This window comes from Eschrichtius robustus, chromosome 1 (assembly GCF_028021215.1).
Source record: "Eschrichtius robustus isolate mEscRob2 chromosome 1, mEscRob2.pri, whole genome shotgun sequence".
Lineage (NCBI taxonomy): Eukaryota > Metazoa > Chordata > Mammalia > Artiodactyla > Eschrichtiidae > Eschrichtius > Eschrichtius robustus.
The window spans coordinates 182,786,229-182,804,447 of NC_090824.1; the positions used below are offsets into that span (position 1 = coordinate 182,786,229).

Consider the following 18,219-nt stretch of genomic DNA (forward strand, 5'->3'; position numbering starts at 1 on the left):
GCACAAAGTTTAAAACCTCATGTTGTTAGGAGACCTATTCGTTTTGAAAGCAGTAAATAATAATTGGCATTTACTGAATTTTAAATGGGATCTACGTGTTGTATTTTTGGTTTCGAGTGCGTATAGCATTTTGTGTTATGCTGTGAAACTTGATGTTCTGAGAATGTAGTTACCTTTTAGCATTTAACCTAAAGTCTCTTCCTGATTTTAATGTGGAATATTTCCTCCCTTTAATTGCTAACGTGTTTTTCAAATATTTACGCATGGTTTTTATGGTGCTAATTGGCACTAGAATAGTTGATGGATGGTAAACTGTTGGAATCAACATTAACTTAAAGCACATCCATAGTAAATTTTTGTATCCTGGCCTGCTGGCATTTGTGCATTAAATGCATCCTAGCCTAGCAGTGAAATACATAAAACGGCAGTATGCAGTCTCAGATTTTATCTTTCCAGAGCCTCAGATGCCAGCCACTGGGTATGCCTTGGCAGAATCTGATGGAGTCTTTTGTAGAATTGTAAATGTTACAGTGAGGGGCTTATTTTTTTGAACAGAACAGTGCCTGTTTCTGTGTTACAACTCATTTGGTCCAGTGGGAGGTTTAAAAAAAAAAAACACCTTTCTTCTAAAACCCCAATACGTGATTTACGTAATCTTTCACATCTCACTCTTGCTTTTTGTCTCAGGCTTGTATTTCTTCCCAGGTTTTTCTTCCATCGTCATTAGCGTGTTCCATAAAATCATGCATCCCGGCAGATCGAATGTGCTCCACTGAGCCAGGCGTCCTGCCCCCTCACCTGCTCGTCTTCCCTTACCTCTCTGTAGTTTCCCTGAGAATTTGCTATTTATAACGATACACCATTTTTGCAGTTATTCTATTGTTCAGGGCCATTTAAACAAAGGCCTTTTCTCCTCTGAATGCAGAACCTGGCCGGGAACTCCAGTCCCCACACCGTTTTCCTGCGTGGCCCCTGAGGATCCGCTCTGGGGACTCGGGTTCAGGGGACTGGAGAGGAGGCCTGGGGTTCCCTTGTCAACCGCGTCTGTGCGCGTTCTGACCCCGGAACCCTGTCTGGCGACCGCTGTGGCTGGTGGTGAGTTAACTTCCTGGCTCTGAACCTGGCTGCTGAGGACGGGAGGGTTGATTAGTGGTGATTTGCTGCCATTCTCCGAAGTCCTCGCTAGCACGTGCTGAAGTCTGATGACAGTTCCTCCCAAGTGTCCTTGTCTTGTTGGATTGTGTCGCGTCGCTTATGGAACATCAAGTGTGTGAAGCGCTGCTTCATGGAAGGGTGTGGTCGCTTCAGTCGGCGCTGGCGTAACATCTCAGTGGGTTTTCCCATTACATTCTAATGATGGTTATTTTGACACCTTAAAGGCTTTCTCAGTCCATTTACTGAAGTTCCCTTAAAGCCTTACATCAGTCGTATGCGAGAGTTAACATGTCTTTTCTTGGCATGAAGTCTTAATTATTTTCGGTGGAACCAACACCCCCTGAACCCCTTTCAGCATCATCTAAAACTTGAACTTCTTCTATTTCTGGGTGAAATATCCGTTCACAAATGAGCTGTGCAATTCACCCTTTTCGACTTCAGACTTTGCCAAAATTAAAACAGTAGGACACCAACATTTCCTCTCTAATCTTCATCTGTGACACCAGCCCCTACATCTATGAAGTATTTTGCAGCCAAACCAGAATGTGGAGCTACTCTCCCATAGCACCCAGAAGGAAGAGCTACCTGAATGTCGGTTTTCACAAGGGCTTTCCCCATAGGTGGTAGTATGTAATCACAGGTGCTGTTCAGGTCATAGCCCACGGCACGTGCATACCCCTTGGTCCAGGTGGTGGTGTGCTCCGAGAGCCGGACAAGGTGGGGCTGCATGCCGCCCTCCCCCGCAGGCCGGGCCCACTTGCTGGGGGAGATGACTTGGGCCTCTTGAGAGAAGGGCGTGGCAGGGCAGAACGTGAGCACAAGAGAGAGCAGGGGGGACAAGAGAGAGAGAGAGAGCAGGAGGAGACCAGCACACTAAACTTCTGTTTTTTAACTTAGAGTTAAAAGAGCAGAACAACATTTTCTCATATCTGAGTTGGAAAAAAGTCCTAATTGTCTCTAAATATGGAATGATTGTAAAATATGTAAGCCCCAAGTTGGGACACTTGTTTTTCTTAAGCCTCTGCGAACATGATTTCCTTGAAATGTTTTATGTTGCACTGTAATATATATATATATATATATATATATATATATATATATATATATATATATATATATATATATATATATATTTTTTTTTTTTTTTTTAAGGGAAAGATTCAGTTTCTCTCTGGTTCAGTACATAAAGATGGAGAGCATTCAGCAATGATGTTCATGTCACATGGTGGCGTGAAGGGACCATATCTTCCTGGATGTGCATCTGTGCATCCAGCCATAGCACTTACAGGTGCTCCAGCTTTTTGTTAAGGAATCAACAAATGAATCATGACTCATTTCACACAACTTGTGGGATTTCCTTTTAACTGAGTTGGCTTAGACGTGAGAAAGTCCAGCAAAGTTCTCGCCTTATTATTAGGTCATTGGCAATGCTGATTGAAAATGGGTTGATTCTCACTGACGAGAGTGGACCTCTGTCTGGCGGATGGTACCCCTCCTCAAGCTGTCTGGACATGGTCATCCAGAAGAAGCAGAAGTGTGTGCTGGCTCAGATGTTTGTGCTGTCCAGTCTCTGACGCTAGGACGTTCTCACAGAGAGGTCAGAGAACCCCCGCAGCTTCCCACATGGAGGGGATGAGTGGAAGAGCATGACACATCCAAAGATAGATACACAATGAAGTTCACTTTTTGAGATAAAATTTGTAACTCTAGTGTTTCAATGAAACTTATTCCTGTTTGAGGATCGTGGGATATCTTTTAAAATAACAAAACCCTTCTAAGTCCAACTCTATCCAGTGTGTAAATTCAGTGTATTTTAGGAGATACTATAAATGTTCTGTTGCTAAAATGGCAGCCAGTGTAATGAAAAAGCAGAGCTGCATCAATGGGAAGCAGGGATTGGCTGGATTCCGACCCAATTCCGAGAACCAACTTCAACAACAGCAACAAAGCTTACACCTACTGGTCTTACTTTATATTGTGGATTCAAAATAGAAGAGATTCTACCTCTACAAAGTGAAGGCAGGGGGCTATGTTTTATTTCTTTTCAACTTTATGAGGTGCATCATAAAATCTTAAGACCTTCAGAGGAGAAAATTATTGAAAGTTGCCTCTGTTGTCTTATTTAAATAAGGCTTTGTGGTCAAATGCTCCAAGTCAGACGGAACCATCAGAGTTCTGTTGAGACAAATCCATAGCGTATCCCGACAGGGCTTCTAGTTCAGAGTTTCTTATGTGGGAATTAGGACTATTGCCACCAGTTTCCAAGATACTGGATTTTAAAAGATATCACAGTTAACGTATGGAAAAAACATACTGGCTTGAAGTTTCTATTGTTGGAAGATATCAGCTAAAACATTAAAAAATGGAACTTTCGAGATGAGAGCTATCCGATGGTTGCGGTTCAGTTTTCCAGCTCCTGCCCATCCTCTTTATCGACGTTTGGGTGGTTTGCTTGGTTGGATTCAGCAGATGGAAGGTCCAATGATGGATATTCCTGGATCATTCTGTTCCCAATAATTGAGACCTGACTATTTCAGATGACCTAACTTCTGAGAGTGATGCACTGGAAATAGGACTTGGGATGTGATAGAGACCAAAGAAAAACTTAGGAGGCAATCCTGTCCAAAGTATTTACAAAAATAAAGCCCATCAAAGGTGCCTCTTCTATGACTCTATAGTTCTTGGTCTTCGAATCAAAGAGAAGAAAGACACTTCCTGTTTGGAAGGCTGGAGTGTGGAGGAGGATTTTTCATAAACCACTATGTTTAAGGTTAGATTTTAATGCTATTTGGGTAGTGAATTTCATGCTGTTTTAAACATTGGAGAAACCTCTGTAGGAAATGAGATTTAAAAATGAAAGGAAGAGATTGTTCTGACTTATAGAAAACTGTTTCCAGGGTTAATCGATGTTACTGCTTTCAAATAGGTTTTTAAAGAACAGGCTGGCTAACTGGTAGAACCTAAAACATCAAATGGGGAGACTTTGTGCTTGATCAATGGAGACTGAGCTGTCCCAGGACGCCGACCCCGTTGTGTAACTCTTGTCACCATCTCATTAGCTTTTAGAGCCCACAGAAGCACAACCACGTTTATCGAGTCTTGGGAAAGTTTTTGTTCAATGTAGGCTAACTTTTCAGTAGTGAATAGAAATGATGATCAAAGTTTGCTGGTTAATTAGCCATTTTAAGCATAGTCATTGCCTGAAATACATTTTTCCTGTCCCCACAGTGTATTTTTTCTCTCACCATTAAACAATATTTTAATTTGAGTTGCCACTTGAGCAATAGGTGTCAGGTTATGCAGTGAGAATAAGACAGCTCTCCGTAGTAATCCATCCGATTGCAAACTCACCCGAGTGCTTCGTGTCCCCTCCCTAATCTTGCTGAGCATTTCTAGGTAATATTAAGAGCTAAACGTGTGACTTCCTTACAGAGCTTAAAAGCTGTGTGTCTCAGTGTAATAAATCTCTAGGTGAATTCTTGGCAGTGATGCGTACGTTTTATGTGTGCTGTGATTATCTCCAGTCATAATTATTTAATACACATGGTATGTGTAACATTTATCTTCCCAAGGGAAAAATGATGTGGCATAATTCTGGCAGATTATTTATGTTGTTTCTGCTTAAAATGTTTGGTAAAAAAATGCTGCGTATCTGTCTTTGAAACCCCTTCTGTTCTATTTTTAAATGGCTGTATGAAAATAAAGAAACTAAGCAGAGTACGTAATCTTGTTTCTGCATATTTCCTCTTGTAAATTACTGTAAATTCCTAATGTTCATTGAATTGATCTGCGGATGGGAACTGGCTGACGGTGAGGGTGTCCCCCTAACTGTTTGATGAGCAGTTCAGTAATGTTACCCGTTCTATAAATTTGCGCGAAGATTTGAAAGTTTCATTCGCCGTTGTAGACTCGGAAAATTTGTGCTCTTATTATCAAATATTGAATAACTAAATTTCAGAAAAATAACTTGTGGAATAAGTTAAAAAATTTAAAAACATTTCTTCCTTTTGTGTGTTTGAAAACTAGACAGCAGGCTAGTAATTTCTTGCCTTTTCAGATAATTTCATTTGTGTTCCGGCAGTACTGAGTGTTCTACCTGACTGTCAGGGGTCCTTCTCCATGATGGTCTTAAATTCTAATGTGCTCATTCATTGTGTTGAACCAAAAGAATACATCAAATGTCTAAAACAATATGAAAGAAGAGGAACACCACTCGGTTAATACAGTGAAAATTAAAGCTATGTATTTATTCCCAGTGGAATCCTGAAGAAACTTATTGATAAAATGAGTATTGGTAATAATTGCTCTGGTCTGCAAAGTATTTATTTTTCTTCTTTGTACAAAAATGTATTCATCTAGTATATTCAGCGTTTTAGTGAGTAATATAAAGTGTTAACTTCAAAATTTAAAACAATTTTTCATTATTACTTTACTATCAATATATGTTGAAGATTCAGTAGGTTCTAGAGGTATAGAACAAGTAATTTATTTATGGTATTTTTTTCTAATTTCATTTTATCATAAATATATATTTTACATTAAAACGTGCCTATACTGTAAGACATTGAAAAACAAAGGAGTACAAAGTAGAAAATATATCTCCTGTAATTCTACAATATCAGATGTTTACTACGATATGTTAATATTTTGGGGTGTGTCATTTGTTCTTTCCATGCCTGTGAATATATTTTTAATAGCTATATTGGTTTAAAATACCTTGGATGTACAGTGATTTATTTAGTGCATCTCCTCTTGTGTATAGTTAAGGGTGTTGTTATGAATTTTTGATAGAACTGTTATCAGTGTTTTCCCTCTCAACGTCCATGTTGCTAGATTCTCACTGAGATCTTGTCCACATGTTTCTCTCTGTTGACAAGTGCTTTCCAGCAATGGTGGTGTTTGGCCCGTCCCATGAGTTTAAGAGGCCTCAGGCCACTTTGAAAGCTCTACTCCCCGAGTGCCTGTTACCTTCTGTCTCTCACCTCATCCCTTTAGATTGGGGCAGTTGGGATTTTGGTTAGAGATGAGCCAGTTGTGGAAACTTGGCCTTGATTCAGTAACAGGAGATCACATTGCAGAGATCACATTGCGAGATGGGCTACACGTAAGTTACTCTTTTTTAAAAAAAAAAAGAAAATTTATTGATTTATTTCGGCTGTGCCGGGTCTTAGTTGCCACACGCAGGATCTTTAGTTGTGGACTAAAGATGTGCAGACTTCTTAGTTGTGGCATGCGAACTCTTAGTTGCGGCACGCATGTGGGAACCAGTTCCCCGACCAGGGATTGAACCCAGGCCCACTGCATTGGGAGCTCGAGTCTTACCCACTGGACCACCAGGGAGGTCCCTAAGTTATTCTTTAGTCAAGCAATTAATAAAAATTTGAACTGATGAAAGAGGACTCCAGTGGTCGTCTGAAATTCACACCCTGCCTATTTTTTGAGGAGGGTAGCGTCAACGCATGTGAGGCTTTTTACGTGTGATAGAAGACTGAAATTACGTCCTGAGGGAAGCTGCCCGTTTCCACAAAGCTTATGTGAGTTACTGAGTGGACGAACTTGTACTGTGAGAGCAGAAAGGGAGGGACACACTCCTTGCATGCTGCGGGTAATAGTGGTTAACAGTAAACTTTGGCTTCACACGGCTTTGTAGAGTCTCGGTTTAGTGCTTAATATGACTGAGCCAGAGCTGCTCCAGTGTAATGAGAATACGAGTTCCTACATCATGAAATCATCATAAGGGTTAAACGAGCTAAGTTGTGGATGTCGCTTAGCACAGGACGTCTTAACACTCTAGCTGGTCTTTGTTCTTGTCACCTGCAGGTTAGGGCAGCGCTTTGCCCACTTGACTTTGGATTAGAGTTGCCTGGAGGGTTTGGGAAAACAGATTTTAGCCCCCAGCCCCAGAGTTTCTGATGCAGTAAGTCTGGGGTGGGGCCTGAGTATTTGGATTTCTACTGAGTTCCCTCGTGGTGATGAGGCCCGTGGCCAGGGATCACACTTTGAGTACCTCTGGGTCAGGGCGTTATAAGGGCAGGTATTATTTTGAACCAATAAATGATATAACTTTTTCTTTTTGGCCACCTGCATGGATAACATTTAAATCACTTCAAACTTATCATCTAGTCCCATTTTTTGTAAGTGGTCAAATCTGAATTGTTTTGGATTATTGTAGAAATTTAAAACTAGAATTACATAGTTGTTTTAGAGCTAGAATGATGTAGAATTTTGAGGATTTTGATAGCCTTTAAGTTTATACATAATGTATGAGTATGTAATATTATGTGAGTATATAATATTGGCTTAATTTTAATGAAAGTGGTTTAAGAAAAGCTGTTTTCCTTTGATACAGACTCTGTATATGTTTCTGATGGATCTAGTTCATTAAAACATGGGATTTTTTTTTTCAGAATATAAAAATAGATGCAGAATTTAAAACAATATTAGACTGTGAGCTTAAATTTTTTTTTTTTTTTGGACTCCCCTGGTGGTCCAGTGGTTAAGAATCCATCTTGCAATGCAGAGGACACCAGTTCGATCCCTGGTTGGGGAGCTAAGATCCCACATGCCGCAGGGCACCTAAGCCCGTGTGCCACAACTACAGAGCCCATGCACTGCGAAAGATCCTGCATGCCACAACTAAGACCCAACACAGCCAAAAAATAAATATTAAAAAAAAAAAAAAAAATTTTTTTTTTTTTTTTTTTTTGCTTCCTTGTGAAAAATCTGCAGGGACTAGGCTCCTTTTCACGGCATTATTTCTACCAGATGTTTAAAACAACTGGAATCGTCTTGAGTCTTGTCATGAGTTGCCATTGATTGGCCATCGTCTGTGAGACTGGAGCTTCACTCATGTAATTTTCTTGATGAGTGCAAGACAGGGGCAGGCACTGAGTGTACGGTGTTGACACACTTAATTTAGTTCTCCTTCTGCAAAGCTATTACATTGACTATTAATTGGCCTTCTGATAAAATTTCTGCTTAATGCAAATGATGAAAAAAAATGCACCCTTGGATACTAGCTGCTGCTTCTGAAATAATTCTCATGCCCTGAGATCTCATTAGTGACAGCAAGCACATCCACTTTTCTTTTGAACGTAATTAGGTTTCTTTTAAATATAATAATGAAAATATATTAGACTGTGATTAAGAAATATTTTAAGCAAAATCCTTAACTTAGAACTTTACAGTTTGTTGTTGTTCTGTTGCTTCGTCTCTTTCTTAGCAGTTTGAAAAGCAAAGAGGAGCTTGCCTGCGTTCAATCCTTCACCAGGCTGTGCTTTTCCATGGCAGTGCCTCTGTCTGCAGGCGCGAAATTTAGCAGTTTCAAACCAAAAACACTCCAACTTGCATTGTGGTTTGAAAAGCACAAGTGGTGAATAGGAAGTAGGTTTCTGCTTGTGTTTTCCTGGCTTGGTCTTGTCTCTCCTTTATTTTTCTCTTTCTGGTTCTCCCTTTCTCACCATCTTCTGTTTTGGGATTTTTTAGTCAACTCTAGTAACCTACTCTGGTGGTTTCTGACGATGTGAGAGCTGTCTTATTGTTAAAGTTCTTGTGTGAAAAATTGCGAAGTTTAAACCAAAAAAAAAAAAAGCAAAACCTGAAACCAGTGGCTTCTTCACAACGTGTATAGAGCATAGGAATTTATTACTTTCTGGTAAAGGATTTACAAATTATGAGACTGTCCTGCCTTGCTCTGTCTTTTCATTCATTTGTCACAAAATCCTTTATTCTCTTTCAGTTTCACAACTCTCTGCAGGGAGCATCCATCATTTTTATTATAGGAAAAAAAATTGGAACCAAGTTTTAACTGTGTCCATTGAGAGGCTACGGTTACATTTACTTCTCTTTTTAATAAATTTATTTATTTATTTTTGGCCGTGTTGGGTCTAGTTGCGGTGAGCGGGGGCTACTGTTCGTTGTGGTGCACGGGCTTCTCATTGCGGTGGCTTCTCTTGTTGTGGAGCACGGGCTTTGGGCGTGCAGTCTTCAGTGGTTGTGGCTGGTAGTGGTTGTGGCTCAGTAGTTGTGGCTCGCAGGCTCTAGAGCACAGGCTCAGTAGTTGTGGTACATGGGTTTAGTTGCTCCGTGGCATGTGAGATCTTCCCGGACCAGGGCTCGAACCCGTGTCCCCTACATTGGCAGGTGGATTCTTAATCACTGTGCCACCAGGGAAGCCTTACGTTTACTTCTTAAGTATTAGCAGATTCTGCTTACAGCGGTGCATACGTGTGCCCTATAGGAGTGACCCTCAGATGGCGTGAACTACAAGGTCAGTTAGTGGTCTTGAAACTTGTGGCTGTCTCCAGTGTTGGCACTGGAGACATTTGGGGCTGGATTGTTCTTGGTTGCGTGGGACTGTCCTGAGCGTTGTAGGAGGTTTAGCGGTTTTCCCTGACCTGTACCAGCTAGTGTCAATAGCACCCTCCCCCAGTTGTGACAACCAGAAGTGTCTCCACACCTGCCAATGTCCCTGGGACAAACACTCTACAGGAAGAGGTGCATTTGACGTGGTGGCCCAGTGAACAAATATGTAAATTTGTAAACAGCCTTCCTACTTAAAATATACATTGATATTTTCTATTCTTTTCTGTTCCATTTCGTTCATTTCATACCATTTTATTTAAATTTATTATTATTATTTTTTTGGCTGTGAGGCATGTGGGATCTTTCATTTTTTGGGTTTTTTTTTTAACATCTTTATTAGAGTATAATTGCTTTACATTGTTGTGTCCGTTTCTGCCGTATAACAGAGTGAATCAGCTATACATAAACATATATCCCCATATCTCCTTCCTCTTGCATCTCCCTCCCACCCTCCCTATCCCACCCCTCTAGGTGGTCACAAAGCACTGAGCTGATCTCCTTGTGCTATGCGGCTGCTTCCCACTAGCTATCTGTTTTACATTCGGTAGTGTATATATGTCCATGCCACTCTCTCACTTCGTCCCAGCTTACCCTTCCCCCTCCCCATGTCCTCAAGTCCATTCTCTATGTCTGTGTCTTTATTCCTGTCCTGCCCCTAGGCTGTTAAGAACCTTTTTTTTTTTTTGGATTCCATATATATGTGTTAGCATACGGTATTTGTTTTTCTCTTTCTGACGTAACTTCACTCTGTATGACAGACTCTAGGTCCATCCACCTCACTACAAATAATTCAATTTCGTTTCTTTTTATGGCTGAGTAATATTCCATTGTATATATGTGCCACATCTTCTTTATCCATTCATCTGTCGATGGACACTCAGGTTGCTTCCATGTCCTGGTAAATGTAAATAGTGCTGCAGTGAACATTGTGGTACATGTCTCTTTTTGAATTATGGTTTTCTCAGGGTATATGCCCAGTAGTGGGATTGCTGGGTCATATGGTAGTTCTATTTTTAGTTTTTTAAGGAACCTCCATACTGTTCTCCATAGTGGCTGTATCAATTTACATTTCCACCAACAGTGCAAGAGGGTTCCCTTTCCTCCACACCCTCTCCGGCATTTATTGTTTGTAGATTTTTTGATGATGGCCATTCTGACTGGTGTGAGGTGATACTTCATTGTGGTTTTGATTTGCATTTCTCTAATGATTAGTGATGTTGAGCATCCTTTCATGTGTTTGTTGGCAATCTGTATATCTTCCTTGGAGAAATGTCTGTTTAGGTCTTCTACCCATTTTTGGATTGGGTTATTTGTTTTTTTGATACTGAGCTGCATGAGCTGCTTGTAAATTTTGGAGATTAATCCTTTGTCAGTTGCTTCATTTCGAAATATTTTCTCCCATTCTGAGGGTTTTCTTTTCGTCTTGTTTAAGTTTTCCTTTGCTGTGCAAAAGCTTTTAAGTTTCATTAGGTCCCATTTGTTTATTTTTGTTTTTATTTCCATTTCTCTAGGAGATGGGTCAAAAGGGATCTTGCTGTGATGTATGTCATAGAGTGTTCTGCCTATGTCTTCCTCTAAGAGTTTTAGAGTGCCTGACCTTACATTTAGGTGTTTAATCCATTTTGAGTTTATTTTTGTGTATGGTGTTAGGGAGTGTTCTAATTTCATTCTTTTACATGTAGCTGTCCAATTTTCCCAGCACCACTTATTGAAGAGGCTGTCTTTTCTCCATTGTATATCCTTGCCTCCTTTGTCATAGATTAGTTGACCATATGTGTGTGGGTTTATCTCTGAGCTTTCTGTCCTGTTCCATTGATCTATATTTCTGTTTTTGTGCCAGTACCATGCTGTCTTGATTAATGTAGCTTTGTAGTATAGTCTGAAGTCCGGGAGCCTGATTCCTCCAGCTCCATTTTTCTTTCTCAAGATTGGTTTGGCTATTCGGGGTGTTTTGTGTTTCCATACAAATTGTGAAATTTTTTGTTCTAGTTCTGTGAAAATGCCATTGGTAGTTTGATAGGGATTGCACTGAATCTGTAGACTGCTTTGGGTGGTATAGTCATTTGCACAGTGTTGATTCTTCCAATCCAAGAACATGGTGTGTCTCTCCATCTGTTTGTATCCTCTTTAATTTCTTTCATCAGTGTCTTATAGTTTTCTGCATACAGGTCTTTTGTCTCCTTCAGTAAGTTTATTCCTAGGTATTTTATTATCTTTGTTGCAGTGGTAAGTGGGAGTGTTTCCTTAATTTCTCTTTCAGATTTTTCATCATTAGTGTATAGGAATGCAAGAGATTTCTGTGCATTAATTTTGTATCCTGCTACTTTACCAAATTCATTGATTAGCTCTAGTAGTTTTCTGGTAGCATCTTTCGGATTCTCTATGTATAGTATCATGTCACCTGCAAACAGTGACAGCTTTACTTCTTCTTTTCCCATTTGGATTCCTTTTATTCCTTTTTCTTCTCTGATTGCTGTGGCTAAAACTTCCAAAACTATGTTGAATAATATTGGTGAGAGTGGACAACCTTGTCTTGTTTCTGATCTTAGAGGAAATGCTTTCAGTTTTTCACCATTGAGAATGATGTTGGCTGTGGATTTGTCATATAAGGTCTGTATTATGTTGAGGTAAGTTCCCTCTATGCCTACTTTCTGGAGGGTTTTTATCATAAATGGGTGTTGAATTTTGTCAAAAGCTTTTTCTGCATGCATTGAGATAATCATATGGTTTTTCTCCTTCAGTTTGTGAATATGGTTTATCACATTGATTGATTTGCGTATACTGAAGAATCCTTGCATTCCTGGGATAAACCCCACTTGATCATGGTGTATAATCCTTTTAATGTGCTGTTGGATTCTGTTTGCTAGTATTTTGTCGAGGATTTTTGCGTCTATGTTCATCAGTGATATTGGCCTGTAGTTTTCTTCCTTTGTGACATCTTTGTCTGGTTTTGGTGTCAGGGTGATGGTGGCCTCGTAGAATGAGTTTGCGAGTGTTCCTCCCTCTGCTGTAGTTTGGAAGGGTTTGAGAAGAATAGGTGGCCGCTCTTCTCTAAATGTTTGACAGAATTCGCCTGTGAAGCCATCTGGTCCTGGGCTTTTGTTTGTTGGAAGATTTTTAATCACAGTCTCACTTTCAGTGCTTGTGATTGGTCTGGTTATATTTTCTATTTCTTCCTGGTTCAGTCTCGGAAGGTTGTACTTTTCTAAGAATTTGTCCATTTCTTCCCGGTTGTCCATTTTATTGGCATATAGTTGCTTGTAGTAATCTCTCGTAATCCTCTGTATTTCTGCAGTGTCATTGTTACTTCTTCTTCATTTCTAATTCTATTGATTTGAGTCGTCTCCCTTTTTTTCTTGATGAGTCTGGCTAGTGGTTTATCAATTTTGTTTTATCTTCTCAAAGAACCAGCTTTTAGTTTTATTGATCTTTGCTATCGTTTCCTTCATTTCTTTTTCATTTATTTCTGATCTAATCTTTATGATTTCTTTCCTTCTGCTAACTTTGGGGTTTTTTTTTGTTCTTCTTTCTCTAATTGTTTTAGGTGTAAGGTTAGGTTGTTTATTTGAGATGTTTCTTGTTTCTTGAGGTAGGATTGTATTGCTATAAACTTCCATCTTAGAACTGCTTTTGCTGCATCCCATAGATTTTGGGTTGTTGTGTTTTCATTGTCATTTGTTTCTAGGTATTTTTTGATTTCCTCTTTGATTTCTTCAGTGATCTCTTGGTTATTTAGTAGTGTATTGTTTAGTCTCCATTTGTTTGTGCTTTTTACAGACTTTTTTCCTGTAATTGATATGTAGTCTCATGGCGTTGTGGTCGGAAAAGATACTTGTTATGATTTCAATTTTCTTAAATTTACCAGGGCTTGATTTGTGACCCAAGATATGATGTATCCTGGAGAATGTTCCATGAGCACTTGAAAAGAAAGTGTATTCTGTTGTTTTTGGATGGAATGTCCTATAAATATCAATTAAGTCCATCTTGTTTAATGTATCATGTAAAGCTTGTGTTTCCTTATTTATTTTCATTTTGGATGATCTGTCCATTGGTGAAAGTGGGGTGTTAAAGTCCCCTACTATGATTGTGTTACTGTCAATTTCCCCTTTTATGGCTGTTAGCATTTGCCTTATGTATTGAGGTGCTCCTGTGTTAGGTGCATAAATATTTACAATTGTTATATCTTCTTCTTGGGTTGATTCCTTGATCATTATGTAGTATCCTTCTTTGTCTCTTGTAATAGTCTTTGTTTTAAAGTCTATTTTGTCTGAGATGAGAATTGCTTCTCCAGCTTCCTTTTGATTTCCGTTTGCATGGAATATCTTTTTCCATCCCCTCACTTTCAGTCTGTATGTGTCCCTAGGTCTGAAGTGGGTCTCTTGTAGACAGCATATATACGGGTCTTGTTTTTGTATCCATTCAGCCAGCCTGTGTCTTTTGGTTGGAGCATTTAATACATTTACATTTAAGGTAGTTATCGATATGTATGTTCCTGTTACCATTTTCTTAAGTGTTTTGGGTTTGTTATTGTAGGTGTTTTCCTTCTCTCGTGTTTCCTGCCTAGAGAGGTTCCTTTAGCATTTATTGTAAAGCTGGTTTGGTGGAGCTGAATTATCTTAGCTTTTGCTTGTCTGTAAAAGTTTTAATTTCTCCGTCGAATCTGAATGAGATCCTTGCTTGCTGGAGTAATCTTGGTTGTAGGTTTTTCCCTTTCATCACTTTAAATATGTCCTGCCACTCCCTTCTGGCTTGCAGTGTTTCTGCTGAAAGATCAGCTGTGAACCTTATGGGGATTCCCTTGTGTGTTATTTGTTGTTTTTCCCTTGCTGCTTTTAATATTTTTTATTTGTATTTAATTTTTGATAGTTTGATTAATGTGTGTCTTGGCCTGTTTCTCCTTGGATTTATCCTGTATGGGACTCTCTGAGCTTCCCGGACTTGACTGACTATTTCCTTTTCCATGTTAGGGAAGTTTTCAACTATAATCTCTTCAAATATTTTCTCAGTCCCTTTCTTTTTCTCTTCTTTTTCTGGGACCCTATAATTTGAATGTTGGTGCATTTAATGTTGCCCCAGAGGTCTCTGAGACTGTCTTCAATTCTTTTCATTCTTTTTTCTTTATTCTGCTCTGCGGTAGTTATTTCCACTATTTTATCTTCCAGGTCACTTATCTGTTCTTCTCCCTCGGTTATTCTGCTATTGATTCCTTCTAGAGAATTTTTAATTTCATTTATTGTGTTGTTCATCATTGTTTGTTTGCTCTTTAGTTCTTCTAGGTCCTTTAAGCATTTCTTGTATTTTCTCCATTCTATTTCCAAGATTTTGGATCATCTTTACTATCATTACTCTGAATTCTTTTCCAGGTAGACTCCCTATTTCCTCTTCATTTGTTTGTTCTGGTGGGTTTTTACCTTGCTCCTTCATCTGCAGTGTATTTCTCTGTCTTCTCATTTTGCTTAACTTACTGTTTGGGGTCTCCTTTTAGCAGGCTGCAGTTTCGTAGTTCCCGTTGCTTTTGGTGTCTGCCCCCAGTGGGTAGGGTTGGTTCAGTGGGTTGTGTAGGCTTCCTGGTGGAGTGGACTGGTGCCTGTGTTCTGGTGGGTGATGCTGGATCTTGTCTTTCTGGTGGGCAGGCCCTCGTCCGGTGGTGTGTTTTGGGGTGTCTGTGACCTTATTATGGTTTAGGCAGCCTCTCTTCTAATGGGTGGGACTGTGTTCCTGTCTTGCTTGTTGTTTGTCATGGGGTGTCCAGCACTGGAGCTTGCTGGTCGTTGGGTGGAGCTGGGTCTTAGTGTTGAGACGGAGACCTCTGGGAGAGCGCTCACCGATTGATATTATATGGGGCTGGGAGGTCTCTGGTGGACGAATGTCCGTAACTCGGCTCTCCCACCTCAGAGGCTCAGGCCTGACACCAGGCCGGAGCACCGAGACCATGTCAGCCACATGGCTCAGAAGAAAAGGGAGAAAAAAAGAAAGAAAGAAAAAGTTATTAAAATAAAAAATGAAAAAATTATTAAAAATTAAAAAATAAGAAGTAATAAAAAAAGAAAAAAAAGGAAAGAAAGAAAGAAGAGAGCAGCCAAACCGAAAAACAAATCCACCAATGACAATAAGCACTAAAAACTATACTTAGAAAAAAAAAAGGAGAGATAGAACCCTAGGACAAATGGTAAAAGCAAAGCTATATAGACAAAATAACAGAAACAAGCATACACATACACACTGACAAAAAGAGAAAAAGGAAAAAAAATATTTATCTATATATAAAAAAAAAAGGAAGAGAGCAACCAAATCAATAAACAAACCTACCAATGATAATAAACTCTAAATACTAAACTAAGAGAAACATAAAACCAGAAACAAATTAGATGCAGAAGGCAAACCCCAAGTCTACCATTGCTCCCAAAGTCCACCACCTCAATATTGGGGTGATTTGTTGTCTATTCAGGTATTCCACAGATGCAGGGTACATCAGGTTGATTGTGGGGATTTAATCCATTGCTCCTGAGGCCGCTGGGGGAGATTTCCCTTTATCTTCTTTGTTCACACGGCTTCTGGCGTTCAGCTTTGGATTTGGACCCGTCTCTGCGTTTAGGTCGCCTGAGGGCAACTCTACTTCGCTCAGACAGGACGGGGTCACAGTAGCAGCTGATTCGGGGGCTCTGGCTCACTCAGGCCAGGGGAGGGAGGGGTACGGATGCGGGGCGAGCCTGCGGCGGCAGAGGCCAGCGTGACGTTGCAGCATCTTGAGGAGCGCCGTGTGTTCTCCTGGGGAAGTTGTCCCTGGATCACGGGACCCTGGCGGTGGCGGGCTGCACCAGCTCCCGGGAGGGGCGGTGTGGATAGTGACCTGTGCTCGCACGCAGGTTTCTTGGTGGCGGCAGCAGCAGCCCTAGCGTCTCATGCCCGTCTCTGGGGTCCACGCTGATAGCCACGGCTCGCGCCCGTCTCTGGAGCTCCTTTAGGCGGCGCCCTGAATCCCCTCTCCTCGCACACCCCGAAACAATGGTCTCTTGCCTGTTCGGCAGCTTCTGACTTTTTCCCGGATTCCCTCCGGCTCGCTATGACGCACTAGCCTCCTTCAGGCTGTGTTCACGCCGCCAACCCCAGTCCTCTCCCTGGGATCCGACCTCCGAAGCTCGAGCCTCAGCTCCCAGCCCCCGCCCGCCCCAGCCGGTGAGCAGACAAGCCTCTCAGGCTGGTGAGTGCTGGTCGGCACCGATCCTCTGTGTGGGAATCTCTCCACTTTGCCCTCCGCACCCCTGTTGCTGCACTCTCCTCCGTGGCTCCGAAGTTCCCCCTCTCCGCCACCCCCTGTCTCCGCCCGCGAAGGGGCTTCCTAGTGTGTGGAAACTTTTTCTCCTTCACAGCTCCCTCCCAGAGGTGCAGGTCCCTTCCCTATTCTTTTGTCTCTGTTTTTTCTTTTTTCTTTTGCTCTCCCCAGGTACGTGAGGAATTTCTTGCCTTTTGGGAAGTCTGAGGTCTTCTGCCAGCATTCAGTAGGTGTTCTGTAGGAGTTGTTCCACATGTAGATGTATTTCTCATGTATTTGTGGGGAGGAGGGTGATCTCCATGTCTTACTCTGCCATCTTGAAGGTCTCCAGCATGTGGGATCTTAGTTCTCTGACCAGGAATCGAACCAGCACCCCCTGCATTGGAAGCAGGAGTCTTAACTGCTGGACCACCAGGGAGGTCCCTAAAAATTATTGTAAGGATATTTTTCTGGATGGAGTGGGTCCCTATGGCACTTAGTATTCACTATTTGTGGGATAAAGATATATGGTGGGTTCTCTTAAAGTGCAGTGCACCAGGGCTAAAGAACATGCTTTGTCCTGGGCTTCCTGTAGCTGCTGTGTGCAGAGATGGTTCTGAAAAACAGCAGCAGGTGAGGCAGCGGAACTGCCCAGAGCCACTCCTCCCTGTGATCCGACACCTGCCACGCAAGATGGATTGTCCTGTTACAGACCTGTGGCTTCCTCAGTTCAGAAGACAGAGGTGATGCTGTCAGCAGGAGAGGGTGTGCCGTCTTGGGCTTCAGGGGGTTTGCACAAGATTCAAATTGGAGGTTGCCCGTGAGGCCAGACTTCATCTGTTGAGGATCCGTAGAATAAGAGAACTTTGTTATTCCTTTAGGAACATAGATTAGATCGTAGGGCGGAAGGCTTTTTGAGTCTCATACTACAGATGGGGGAGGTCTAAATTTCCATTTCTGTAGAGGAAGCATTTAGAATGTTAGGTGCATATGCACTGGAAATCCTTCCCTCCTCTTTGCATTTGTGTTTCTCATGCAGATACCATGTGTGAAATATCAGTTACACACAGTTATGTACAGGATGATGGTTCTCTTAGGCAACAAGTAAGAAACCTTCCGAGTGTCTTATAAATAATGTATTAAGATTAGGAAAGAAACATTAACTTTATCTCCTGAAAAATTGGCTCCTGTATTTTCTATATTATTGTGAATATGTCTTTATGGAATGTTTTGATTATTTAATTGTTTTGAATGGTGGGTTTTTTTTTTTCTTTAAAATTTTACCTGTATCTCAAATTAAGACTATGAGAGCTTGTGAAAAAGTTGCTATGGTGACTATATATTTAGGCTTCTATCTCCAACTTAGGAATGGATTTGTGCTCTAAAACCTCATTTTAAAATCAGTTATTTAGAACTCTGTTGTTTTTTTCATAGAAACAATATTGCAA

The 18,219-nt window shown here is 40.8% G+C and overlaps 1 protein-coding gene and 1 pseudogene across 18 annotated transcripts in view; one reads left to right on the forward strand and one right to left on the reverse strand.

Annotated features, from left to right (window-relative positions):
- PARD3 (par-3 family cell polarity regulator) overlaps window positions 1-18,219 on the forward strand; it is a 625,594-nt gene that overhangs the window by 212,129 nt on the left and 395,246 nt on the right. The gene's annotated exons all lie outside the window — the stretch shown is intronic.
- LOC137768216 (deoxyuridine 5'-triphosphate nucleotidohydrolase pseudogene) lies at window positions 1,467-15,453 on the reverse strand (annotated as a pseudogene).